Source organism: Podarcis muralis, chromosome 6 (genome assembly GCF_964188315.1).
Source record: "Podarcis muralis chromosome 6, rPodMur119.hap1.1, whole genome shotgun sequence".
Lineage (NCBI taxonomy): Eukaryota > Metazoa > Chordata > Lepidosauria > Squamata > Lacertidae > Podarcis > Podarcis muralis.
This window is the reverse complement of record NC_135660.1, coordinates 11,056,542-11,070,185: the sequence shown is the minus strand read 5'-3', so window position 1 is coordinate 11,070,185 and position 13,644 is coordinate 11,056,542. Positions and strand designations below refer to the sequence as shown.

The 13,644-nt window shown below is 46.5% G+C and overlaps 1 protein-coding gene across 2 annotated transcripts in view; it reads right to left on the bottom strand.

The window, feature by feature from the left end:
- GNB4 (G protein subunit beta 4) overlaps positions 1 to 10,051 on the bottom strand; it is a 40,089-nt gene extending 30,038 nt beyond the window's left edge. The window contains exon 1 of one of the 2 annotated variants that reach the window (XM_028731621.2): positions 9,816 to 10,051. The gene's annotated coding sequence lies outside the window, so the exon portion shown is untranslated. Of the gene's footprint in view, positions 1 to 3,357; positions 3,501 to 9,815 lie in introns of those variants that run through there. The other variant, XM_077929752.1, reaches the window with a different exon arrangement.
- Between the last annotated feature and the right edge of the window lie 3,593 nt (positions 10,052 to 13,644).

The window sequence follows — 13,644 nt, the reverse complement described above, 5'->3', positions numbered from 1 at the left end:
CAAAGGGAAAACACACCCATTCAGTACCGGGGTAATGGAGGTGGGAGTAAGGAACGGAATCATACGTAGTTTCATTCATGCATGGACAATCTAATATTATACACCAGGCACACTTAAGGAAAGTACTGGCTTTGCAAAGAAATTAGCTACTACAACACTGAAATTTCAAAACCGATGTAAACACTCGAAATTTTGTACAATTTGTACTATTGCCCTATATGATGGCTTTGGATGATTTATAAACCCATGTGTTAGTCGTAATTCATCATTTGCTACCCAGCATATACTCTTAAATCTATTAAGCGCAATACCAAGCCATTACTAAATGTGTATACTAATTTCCCTCCTAGCCCACCAGAGATCATGGGATTTTGTGAGACACCATATCCAGGATTTGATATGTCAACACCCCATGCCTGTCCATCCCTCATGCTGAGTAACATCCTTTATGCCATCAGCCAGTTTTACCGCAAGTAAAAGGCAGCTTGCAATTGCCAACAATTACACCTTTTTATTATTTTTGTATTTATTATTTCCACCACCCTCAAAAATGAACCCAAAGTACCATATAAAAATTAATAGTAAAAACAAGTTAAAAACAGATGTAACGTATACAGTGGTACCTTAGTTCTAGAACTTAATCTGTTCCGAGAGTCCGTTCGACTCCCAAAACCGTTTGAAAATTAAGGCGTGGCTTCCAATTAGCTGCAGGAGCTTCCTGCACTCAACTGAGAGCCACATTGGACGTTCGGCTTCCGAAAAACGTTCGTAAACTGGAACACTCACTTCCGGGTTTGCGGCATTCGGAAGACCATTTGTTCAGGAGCCAAGCCATTAAGAGTACCAAGGTACCACTATATATAAAAAATGATCCAATTTAACCTTTGCATCACAGATAGTGAGGGTGCCAGACACACCTCCCTGGGGACGTTCTATAAATGGGGAGCCACCACTGTGAAGGCCTGTTTTTGTGTTGGCACCCTTCCACCTCAGTCAGAGAGGACACAGGGAGAAGGGCCTCTGATGAAGAGCACAGGGTCCAGGTTGGATCACATGACCTGACTTTCAACACCTTTTCTGCCTAGTAATCAAATGTCCTGTTTTGCAAAACTTTACACACCACCATCAACATATAAAGCAAGTCTTGTGAGAGATGTGTATTATCCCTCTCTCTTTTGCCTACACCTACTAATCTCAGAGTTGTGGATTTGAGCCCCACGTCAGGCAAAATATTCCTGTATTGCAGGGGGTTGAACCAGATGTCCCTTGTGGTCCCCTCCAACTCCACAATTCTATGATATTTTTACTCTATTAAAAAAAAAGATCAGAGGTGAAAATTGCTTTTCTGCCTTCCACTAACATATGATGTACTTTTAATACACAAGTGTCATGTAACGGGCTTCCCTGCTTTTTGCAGTGATATGAGAAAACCAGAAGTTTTGACCAAGATAATCCCATTAGCCTTTTTTAACATCGACTCTTCCACTCTCTTCTTCCCCATCTATCATCCAAGGATGCATGCTTAAAATGCTTTAGCTATCTTCTGAAACCTACTCTGTCCACAGGTAACAAGTCTATAAACACTGGAAGAGAACATGGGAATCAAAAGACAGCAGTTATCCCAGACAGAATCTGAGCACAATCCTGTAGATGAGGCATGAAAGTGGTTAAAGAATAGTAAAGCAGGTTATTTTCTTTTCTTTTTTAACTCATCCTTTCCATATACACCCACACATGATTATGAATAAAATGAAGGTTCTAACCCATTCTTTAAATAAATAATAAATTGCTCAACTCTGCTCACAAAAGTTGATAAGGCATCCAACAAAAGAATAAAAACAAAATGCTCTCAAAGAACACAATGTCTCAAAGCTGTATCAATGACGTGAAGAAGTTAGTAGAAGTTGTCTTATAGCAACCAACAGCGTAAGGCCAACCAACAACCCTTCCAGGACCACCGGGACAAGAGAGTCGCTCTCAGACCAACTACATCATACAAAGATAACCATAAGAGTGAATCCAGACTATTTGGAAGGCAGAACAGGCTCTTGCTTGGCACCAACATCAACCTTAACGTATGTTTTAAAAAGCTACCCCTGCCCGTACGGGCCAGTCTTGACAGACTCTAGGGTTGTGCGCCCATCTCACTCAAGAGGCCGAGGGCCAGCGCTGTCCGGAGACACTTCCGAGTCACGTGGCCAGCGTGACAAAGCTGCATCTGGCGAGCCAGCGCAGCACACGGAAACGCCGTTTACCTTCCCGCCAGTAAGCGGTCCCTATTTATCTACTTGCACCCGGGGGTGCTTTCGAACTGCTAGGTTGGCAGGCGCTGGGAGCGAACGACGGGAGCGCACCCCGCCGCGGGGATTCGAACTGCCGACCTTTCGATCGGCAAGCCCTAGGCGCTGAGGCTTTTATCCACAGCGCCACCTACGTCCCTAACGTATGTTTTACTCAGATGTAAACCCACTGCATTCAATGAGGCTTACAAAGCATTTACACCCCACCCTTTACACTTCACAATCACTCTGTAAGGTAAGGTTAAAGCAAGAGAGTCAAGCCCAAAACTGGCCAGCCAGTTTCGTCACTGAACTGCTCCAAGGCACAGTAGCCACTCATATTTCCACACGGGCACTTCAGTGCTGCAGAGCCCAGGTTCCAGAGGACTGAACGGGTTTGACTTCTCAGCAAACATGCACAGGGCGGGGCTGTAAGGCATGTAATGTGTGCATGCTAGAGGGAAAGGACTGGGAAGCTGTAAAAAAGAATAATGGAACGGCTCAGCTGGTAGAGCATGAGATCTCAGGGTTGTGGGTTCGAGCCCCACGATGGGCAGAAGATTCCTGCCTCAAAGGGGGTTGAACTAGGGTAAGTCAGGCTTCCTCAACCTCAGCCCTCCAGATGTTTTTGGCCTACAACTCCCATGATCCCTAGCTAGCAGGACGAGTGGTCCGGGATGATGGGAGTTGTAGTCTCAAAACATCTGGAGGGCCGAGGTTGAGGAAGCCTGGACTAGATGACCCTCACAAGTCTATGAGCCCGTGTGGCCCTCCAGGCATTGCTGGGCGGCCCCAGGGGCTGATGGGAGTTGTAGTCCAGCAGTACCTGGAGGGCAGGTAACACAGGTTTCCCAGTGCCCACCCCTACCAGCCCTCAAGTATCCAGGCGGCTCCCTCTCCCCACAGCTTCTCCCATAGCGGCGGGGGGGGGGGTCTCCTTCCTTCTGCCCCTAGCCACCTCCAGCCCCAGACGCCAATCACTGAAAAGGGCGGGAAAGGGGCGCGCGCGGGGGGGGGTGTCTCGCCCTCACAGAGAAAACCCCGAAGCCGCGGAGGCAGACGGCCGCCGCACACCCACCTTCTTCTTTCCCCCCGAGCGGGCGGAAGGAGACGGCGAAGGGACAAGAGAGCCGGGCCGAACGCCGAAAGCCTGAGCGGGACCGAGCTGCGAGAGAAGGGGCGTGGCCAACGCGCTCCCGTCAGCCGCTCGCTCTTCCCCGGCCCCTTCGGACGGCCGAGCAGCCAATCAGGGCGCCGCCCGCGGCTATAAGTTTTCCAGGAGGCCACGCCTCGTTCCCTCCCTCCCCTCGCCCGCTTTTTTTCCCTTCCCCAATGTCTCGTCACGGCGATGCCCCTGTGGTAACCGCCCAAGTTTCCTTGTTCCGTTATCGGGAGGGCTTCCCTTCCTCCACCACCACCACCCCCGCCACAGTTCTAAATGGACCAGCCCACACGCTGGCTTGAGCGGGGCAAGGAAGGGAAAAGGAGCGGGCAACTTCGGGGAAGAGGGGTGCGCCCTCTCTCCCTGCTGCGAGCCCAGCAAACTCACACCCTCACATACGCGACTGTGGAGGTTTTTTGTTAACTAGGGAGTCAGCCTCATTCACCTCCCCGGGGCTTGCTTCTGAGTAAACACGCAACAGTTGAAGCGTATTTTTTTTTAATGTATTTCCTCCAACAACCCTGTGAGGTAGAGTCACGTTCAGCTGTAAGCCGCCTGGAGCCCCCAGCAGTGGGAAAGGCGTGCTATAGTAACAACAACAACAAAGGTTAGGCGAGGGGCAGTGCCTGGCCCCCCAACTTCTGCCCCCCCCCAGCATTTTCATGGCCAAGTGGGGATATGAACTCCGCTCTCCCCAAATCCTAGTTCCAACACTAACCAGTACACCATCTGTTTGCTGCGTTTTCCAGCCCAACCTAAAAGCACACCATATGCAAAAGGAGGCATAAGAAAAGCCCGGCTGGATCAGACCGAAGCAAAGGTCTTTTTATTCCAGTGTCCGGTTCCCCCATTGTGGCTAACTCATAGCTGTCAACCTTCCCTTTTTTTGCAGGAAATTCCCTTATTCCAGCGCCGTCTCCCGCTATCCTGGATTGTTAGATATCCCGTAGACTGTCCCTGGGACAGGTGAGGATGCGGATCCCTTATTTTTGAGGCTGCTGATCCCTTTTTTTCAAATCTGAAAGTTGACAGCTATGGGCTGACTAGATGCCCACAAGATGGGCAGGATGGCAGGGGCCAGCCCAGCCATTAGGCAAAGTGAGGTTACCACCTCGGGCAGCAGGATCTACAGGGGCAGCAGATCCCAGTGTAGATCTTTACGTTTCCGAGCACAATTCAAAGTGTTGGTGCTGACCTTTAAAGCCCTAAACGGCCTCAGTCCACTATACCTGAAGGAGCGTCTACACCCCCATCGTTCTGCCCGGACACTGAGATCCAGCTCCGAGGGGTTTCTGGCGGTTCCCTCACTGCGAGAAGTGAGGTTACAGGGAACCAGGCAGAGGGCCTTCTCAGTAGTGGCACCCGCCCTGTGGAACGCCCTCCCACCAGATGTCAAAGAGAAAAACAGCTACCAAACTTTTAGAAGACATCTGAAGGCAGTCTTGCTTAGGGAAGCTTTTAATGTTTAATAGACTATGGTATTTTAATATTTTGTTGGAAGCAGCCCAGAGTGGAGGGTACAAGTAATAAATTAATAAAATAATAATAATAATAATAATAATAATAATAATAATAATAATAATAATAATAATAATAATAATAATATTTCTCCCCTTGTTCCCGATGAAAATCTTCATTCACCGCTTCTTCCTTTGCAGGAGATGGGCCACATTTTGTGGTTCACCTCAGAGGCTAAAATGTCTTGGGCTAGCCCCACAGGATGGAAATAGCCCTTTCCTGTGACAGCTTCCCTCCTTCCCACAATCGGTATACAGAGCTATGCAGCTTCAGAGTTTGATTCTATGCCTCCTTCCTTACGGGAAGTGTCACTTAAGTCACTGGGTCTTACTTCTGAGAACAGCTACATCATTTGCAACACAGTCCTATATGTTCAATGGGGATTCCTCCCCATGCACAGGTTTGCAGCCTTGGTAGATAAAACACTTCAATTGATGTGCTCTTGACCTCCCCCCATGGGCGTAGCCAAGACTTTTGTTAGGGGGGCAGAACCAACATGATTGCTCAGTTAAGTATTCCTATTTTTTGACTTGATCTGGAGGGGCAGCTGCCCCTGCCTGCCCCGCCCCTTGACTACACCCATGCCTCCCGCCCCCCATTTATCTGGCAGCAAATGCATATACAGTTTTAAATATAGGTATTAAAATAATTGCTATCATAGAAAAGGCATTCCCTCCCCATGTGGGAGAGAAATAGAAAGGCATCTGTTAAGATGATGCCTGCCAAGGTCCATTTATCTCTCAATAAATATTTCCTGGATACCTTACAGAAAAAAATATTTAAAAGACAGCATACTAATTAAAACCAACAATAAGAGAGAGAGGGGGAAAAAAACTTCATTACAACAGAGTCAGCATAAAACAATATACAGCCCAGACTTAAAGGGCAATAAAAAAAAGCCCGACTGAATAAAAATATCTTCATCTGGCACCAAAAAGACTGTAAAGAAAGCACCAGGCAACCTCCCTGGGGAGACTATTCCATAGTCCAGGTGCCACTACAGAAAAGGCCCCGTCTGTAATGGCCACTCGGTGTGCTTCTTTTCCTTTAGAACCTTTTAAATATGCAAAGATACTTTGTTTCATACATTTTGTCAACTAAAACTTACATAATTAACTGAGATTTATTTCTCTATGTTCCCCCGTACCCAGGAGTAAGGCTGTAAACTCTTATTTGGGAATAAGCCACATTAAATTTAATAGGTTTTACTACTTATGAGTAGGTACAAGTACCGATATTTATTTCAGTACCTATGAAGCTGCTTTACAGAGATTAACCCTCCCTAGCACGCAACATATAAAAAATATATTCAAAATTATTCAATTACCGGTATTCAAAATGTAAGTTACAAACCATAAAACCACCATATACAAAACATCTAAAAATATTTTTTCTTGTAAGCAAACATACATGGCGCTGGACTCCCATGTACTTGAAGTGAGCCTTCCTGAAATGAAATGGGTCTTACTTCTGAGTAAGCAAAACTAGGATTGGGTTCTGTACGGCATTTGAGCCGCATGTAAAATGTGGTCTTTGCGTTGCGGATCTCTGAGTGCAGACGTGTTCAAAGAAGCCTAACACATGTACAACACTGTGTACATAGTTTCCGCACGATATGCACAGAGGTGTACCAATGTGTATCCCGCTTTGCAGAGATCCGCACTCAGGGCGAAGAGGCAGAAACTAGGGATGACGCAATGTCCAACATGGAGGATGGAGCCAGTAAAAGCAGCAGTAAGCATATGCCCTAAGCCTGGAGCTACACATGAACAGGGTTGTAAGAGCATGCTGCTGTTGAGTTATGCAGAGCCCTCACTGGCCAGGCAGAAAGTCAGTTCCAATCAACTACAGAGAAAACAATTCTTTAATCAAAAATCATTTACAGTGTAACCCAGCACATGTTTGCATGGGGGAAAGTTCCACTCTATTCAAGGGAATGCAGTCCTAGAAAGCACACATATAGCTGACAAGTTGTGTGTGTGTGTGTTTTCCAAATAATGGCTAGTGTTGAGAATGGCTAGATATGAGAAACCCAGCTTCAAATCCACACCAAAGCTTTATTTATCCTCCTCCAAAGGGTTGTTGTGAGCATAAAGAGAAGGTTCGTGGATCAAATGCACTGCCCTAAGCTCCTTAAAGGAAGAGCAGAATGAATGTAATATATAATAATTATGTAATGGAAATATTAGAATAGATAATAGAAGGTTAAATCACCAGAACTTCAAAGTAGTGTTAAAAAAAAATGTGCCTGGTAAATCACAGCTAGGAGGAGGATTTTTATCAGGACTATAGCACATGAACTGCAAACTGCAATCCCACTCCTGATTCCCCCCACCCGCAAAAAGCCACTATTTACACATTTGTAAAGATGAAAGCAGCTGCAAGTGCCGCATTTTAACATCACATGCAGTTTAGTCCCAGTGCATGCAATATGTGAACATGGAGAATGTTCATCCAAAGCACAGGGTTGCGTTTTCTAGGGGAACTTTATAAAAGAAAGAAAAGACGAGGAGGAAGATTTACAAAATGTTTTTAAAGGGCTTCAGGAGTGCTCCCACCATTCAGATTCGCAGCAGGGAATTACTCAGCTTCTAACGAAATAACAGAGCGAATAAATTTTTCCTTGCTAGGAAAAAAAAGAGAGGCATTATTATCTCCTGAGACAAGCAGGTTAACCCCCTATGCGAAATGTGTTTTGATGTCCCACAACAACTGCCTAACAACACAAGAATTGCCTCCTAAGGCCTTGATGCCGTGTTCAAAGAAGCCCACGCATGTTCAATGCTATTGCATACGCTATATATGGCACAGCAACAAATCCAGCAGAAGAAGTCCCCTCGCCTTTCCTATGCCTGTACAGTGCAAAAGACCGCGCAATGTTGTTGTTTTTACAGGAAATTTTTCAATAGAGAATTTAATAATTCCACCTCGCTTGCATTCTGTACTCACAGGAACCAATATGGTGGAAACTGTCTTTATCGTGCTAGGAGTGACATGAGGTACTCATACAGCAGGGCACCTCTGCTGCAATGTACCTAGTTTGGTTGTAGTTTGGAGAACGGCACCATATTGTCTACGCATATCTCTGCATTTATTTATTTATTTATTCAGGTCTCCAGCATCTACAGGCAACAAGTCCCGTCTTCTTACTAGACGCAGTGTGCAAACTTCATCCCTCATCTTTGAAGGCTACGCACTGACATTTAAATTAAAACGCACCAAGAACATTTTCGTACCTGTGCTGGGTTTTTTAAACTCTTGCAGCAGGGAATGGGGGAAATCTACAGCAAAAGAGGATTTCCAGGTATAATTTTCACTGGAAACTAGAAAAAGGGTTCTCAACCCCATCCGTGCCAATAAATTGAAGAGAAGCAACATCAGCTTACCTGAGACAAATGCCCCAATTCTAAAGCATCACTTTGAACTAAGCCCCTTTCCCACGTAAGTACTCGCTTCCCACACAGTGGTCACAATCCACAGCCTTGCACTGCATTCTAGCACCGCCACATCCATTGCACCTACCAAACAGATTGCTGGCTCTGGTGGTGCCTATCAGAGATAGGAGGAGGGAAGAGGATCCACATAACTGGGTGGCCACCCACTCGCAGACCTGACCCAGCCAAGATACTCGTTTGCAACAGCCCTTACGTGCGGCACCCGTTGGTGCATGAAGACCACATCCAGCAAAGGCAGCCGGTTGCCTCGAAGAAACCTGAAAAGATTGCCTTTTGCAGGCGTTTGGGTTCTTCAACGTTTAAAGATACAAGCGTAACGGGGTTTGAGATATGGGCATTGCCGCACAACAGCCTAGATCACCAGAGGCATAAAACGGACTGAAAAAAGTAGTGTGTTTATCAACGCAACATTAGCAAGACACAGCGGTGGATACGTCAAAGGGTCAATAAGAACAGTGGCATTAATGGTCATTATTATTATTATTACTTAATTGCCTTTTGCCAGCCGAAAAGCTAAACCTAACAATTTCCTGGAGAATCAGGGCATGGATTCTAACCACTTGTTGTAGCAGGACGCACCAGCACACACCGTGGCAAAAGGGAGGCAATAAGCTCGTGTGAATGAATGAGCCGCCTGCGGTATTATTATTATTGTTGTTGCTGTTACAATGAGACTTGCAGATTTGGCTGTGAATTTAAACCCCCTCCCCATTTTTAACCAGGAAATAATATCGGGGGGGGGGGGAGTGAGAAGACACCAACAACATACAGTCTGGCCACAACCATTCATTGCGGCAGTGTGCCACTGTCACGCCCACATTTGTCTTCTGATCCGCCCCTGGGATTTCCGCGAAACCCGGGAGGTTGCAGAGAAAGTCCCGGGGTGGGAGGGAAATCATGGCTATCTGGGTGTGCCTTTAAAAAGCCGCCGACGCCGCCACCACCTCCTTGAGTAACGAAGGCGCCTTTTTTTGCGCATTTGCAGTCAAAGAAGCCGCGCATCGCATGCATGCATGCACGCACGCTAACAAAAAGGAAAACGCGGGCTGGATCGATATTCGCATTATTAATGCAGGGGGGTTCCCCGTGGGGAGGGGGGGAAACACGACACACACGGAATTGTCTTTCTTTACAAATGGGCGTCGCCACACTTTTTTTGCAGCAGCCTGAGCAACGCCTGAGCCTTTTGTTAGCTAGGGAACGGATGCGAACAGCCGCTTGCCCCCTTAATCCGGAGTGAACCCGGACTTCGGTTCCCCAGCCCCCGACTCCCGATGCAATGCACGCGATTCTTTCAGGCGACCCTGGGCAGCTGCTTTTTGCAGCCTCTGCGATCGAGCGCGGTTCCAGCACCAACCAATCAATCAATCAATCCAATTATCGACAAGGGGATCTACTCACAAGACTTGGCGAATTTCCCTCCCTGTGCGTCGCCGTCTGCGCCTCTGCTGCGTTTTTTTCCCTTTTTCTTTTCTGCTTCTTTTGTTTTCCCGCTTTCCCTTTTCTTTCCGTTTAAGGCTCCACTCTGAATGTCACAAAATAAATGCGTCCATTGTGCATTGCAACCACCCCGAAGCCTCGCTTGAACTGGAGCGGTTCCTCTCCCACTTCCCCCTTTCCTCGTGTGCTCATCCAACGTGATGGACAGTTGCTATGGTTTCGCATCTCTGACGTCAACGACATTAAAGAGAAAGAGCTTTCCTTTGCTGCCTGGGATAACTCCCACCAAGGAGCACAAAAAAAAGAGAGACAGACAGAAAGAGGATTTCTTGTGCAGTCGAGCCTGGCAGGGCGTAGTCCAGGCACCTCCCATTTCTTCCCACTGAGGCAGCTATCACTCAGTAATTACTGCAGAGATATTAGGATTATTAAGCCTTGCCAAGGATGCTTGCATACTGGGCTGGCACTACTATTAGGCAGACTGAGGCAGCCGCCTCAGGCGGCAAGGTGCTGGGGGGCAGGTGGCAAAGTGGTGGGTGATGTCAGCCAGCCCTGTGCCCCATAAGACAGCCCGCCACCCTCGGGGGGGGGGTCGGTGTGGGGCAGCGTCTCAACCCCCATAGTGAACGTAAGAGTCAACAGCCAGTCTGGTCAGCTTCTGAGTGTGGAAAGGTTGTTGGAGGCAGGGGGAGAGGGAAAAAATAATCATCATCTCCTTTGTCTCAGACAAGGAAAATGCCATGGATGCACAAATATTAACATGCACTTAATGCAATAAAGTTTGTTTTTCAATATACATAGTATTGTGTTCCGAAGTGGTTCTGTCCTAAAGGTAGAGGGACCCCTGACCATTAGGTCCAGTCGCGGACGACTCTGGGGTTGCGGCGCTCATCTCACTTTATTGGCCAAGGGAGCCAGCGTTTGTCCGCAGACAGCTTCCAGGTCATGTGGCCAGCATGACTAAGCCACTTCTGGCAAACCAGAGCAGCTCACGGAAACACTGTTTACCTTCCTGCCAGAGTGGTACCTATTTATCTACTTGCACTTTGACGTGCTTTCGAACTGCTAGGTTGGCAGGAACAGGGACCAAGCAACGGGAGCTCATCCCATCACAGGGATTCGAACCTCCGACCTTTGGATCGGCAAGCCCTAGGCTCTGTGGTTTAGACCACAGCGCCACCCACGTTCTATCTTAGTGTTATCTTATTATTTAATTTTGTGTATATAATTTCATACTGAGTGACATTGCCAGCGGTGTGTGTTTTTATTGCCCTGGCCTTTTTTATTGCCATAGCAGCAAAACAAACAAACAAACAAAGTGAATTAATTGATCCCCATGTAATTTACTGTCGGTTGATTGATGTCTGAATAGTTGTTGTTGCTTTTTAAAGTAGCTTTATCACTAACTGAGTGAATTCAGTTTTCAGGATATGGAAAGTAAATACTGTATATCAAATTGCCCGAAGATCACAGAGCAGTATAGAAATAAGAACAATTATAAAATACTTGGCAAACAAAAATACAAGTTGATGCAAAATGTTGACCCATAGGACAGGCCTCTGACCCAGAGGGCTAACACAATAAAAATGGGGAGGGGGGGTGAGGAACAGAATCCAGCCAGCTGTATGGATCCTGACCTCCCTTAAACCTCACAAGCTATTTTGACAGCTATCTTTCCACAAGGGCCAACATTGATGCCGAAATCCAGCATCGCCATAACTCTGCAAATGCAGCTTTCTCCTGATTGAAGTGCAGTGTGTTGCAGGGAAACCAAAATGCTTTTTTACAAAGCTATTATACTGATGCACATAAAGCAACAATACTACCAACCTTACTGTACGCTTGTGAAACATGGACCACTTATAAACGCCATCTCCAACTCCTCGAAAGATTCCATCAACGGTGTCTCCGAAAATGTTTACACATCACTTGGGAAGACAGGCAAACTAATGCCAGTGTACTGGAAGAAGCAAAGATCACCAGTGTCGAAGCAATGATTCTTCAACATCAACTTCGTTGGACCGGTCATGTTGTACGGATACCTGATTATCGTCTTCCAAAGCAACTACTCTACGGTGGTACCTCGGGTTAAATACTTAATTCGTTCCAGAGGTCTGTTGTTAACCTGAAACTGTTCTTAACCTGAAGCACCACTTTAGCTAATGGGGCCTCCTGCTGCCGCGCTGCCGCCACGTGATTTCTGTTCTCATCCTGAAGCAAAATTCTTAACCTGAAGCACTATTTCTGGGTTAGAGGAGTCTGTAACCTGAAGGGTATGTAACATGAAGCGTATGTAACCCGAGGTACCGCTGTATTCCAAACTTAAAGATGGAAAGTGTAATGCTGATGGTCAACAAAAGAGGTTTCTCAAGGCAAACCTTAAAGGCAAATCTTAAAAAATGTAGTATAAACACCGACAATTGGGAAACACTGGCCTGCGAGCATTTCTATTGGAGAACAGTCTTTACCCAAGGTGTGATGGACTCTGAAGACTCTTGAACTCAGAACGAAAGGGAGAAACGTCCTAAGAGGAAGGCTTTTTGGCAAACCCTCACCATAATCAACTCCCGCCTGGAAACCTGTGTCCCCACTGTGGAAGAACATGTGGATCCAGAATTGGCCTCCACATTCACCCACAGACACATGGTTAAGACGTTTTCATGGAAGACAATCTTATTCGGCTACTAGTGTTCACCAAAGAAAAAGAGAATCAGATGAAGTGTTTTCCTTTGCCTGTGGGGTTCGAAATCAAACCCCCTAGGCACAGATGCAGGAGTTTGGAAATGCTGGTGGCACCCGCAAATATCACTTTGGGCAAGGATCAGCTGCTGTGCTGGGGCGCTCCCAAGTTGGGGTTTGGCACCGCAATCTAAACGCCACTGAATACAAGCCCCACTTGAACAAGGAACAATCAGAATTGCACTTTAAGCTTCCCGATTGTTCCTTGGCAGCCGCATAATTTACTCACCCAACATCAGGTGTGAGGCAGGTGCGTGTAGCTTTGAATAAACCATTTCATGGGCCAAATTAGGACCCCTGCCGGGTCTAATTAGACCCAGGGGCCAAAGACCCCCCACTGCTGACCTAGAAAATAGACATAAGAGAAATGACAGAGGAAAGCAGGGATGGAGGCTGCGGGTAGAACAGGTGAATAATTCATTGTTACATTTCCTTAGGCTTAGTTGCAGTAGGACGATGGTGGAATCAGGGGTGTTGTACCAAAGGCACCACAGAAGAGCAATGTCCTTATCTTTCCTTATCTCGTCAGCAGGCAACTATTTCTGGCTCCTTATTCCTCTCTTGCCCGCCTCGCCCTCTTGCTTCCCCAGGCTGAATGAACACAGGCACTGACACCCAAAACAAGAAGCGTGATTGTCACCAGAACGTCTCTGATTCAAAGAGGTCATTTGTTATTTGTTGCAGCTGCTGTTTATTCTGTTTCATCTGCTGTCTGGCCTATTAGCAATTAATACCTGTTTTAAGGAATAAGGAGCAACGTCTTTTAAAAAAACAGCAACAACAGTTTTCTTCACAGCATTCCGTGACGAGAACAGATACGTTAAACACATGACGCTCCATTTATTTTCCCTAATTATAATTTTCTCTTTTTTAAAAAAAGGGGGAAAAAGCAGAACTTGACAGACTCTGGTTATTATTAGAGTGGAAGAAAATAGATAAGCAATGTGATCTTATCACCAAGTTATAGCAGCCTGGAGAGGGATAGAATTGAGATCGAGGCTGAGATTAGTGTTATGCCAGCACAATTAATGCATACTCCTTCCGCAAATCT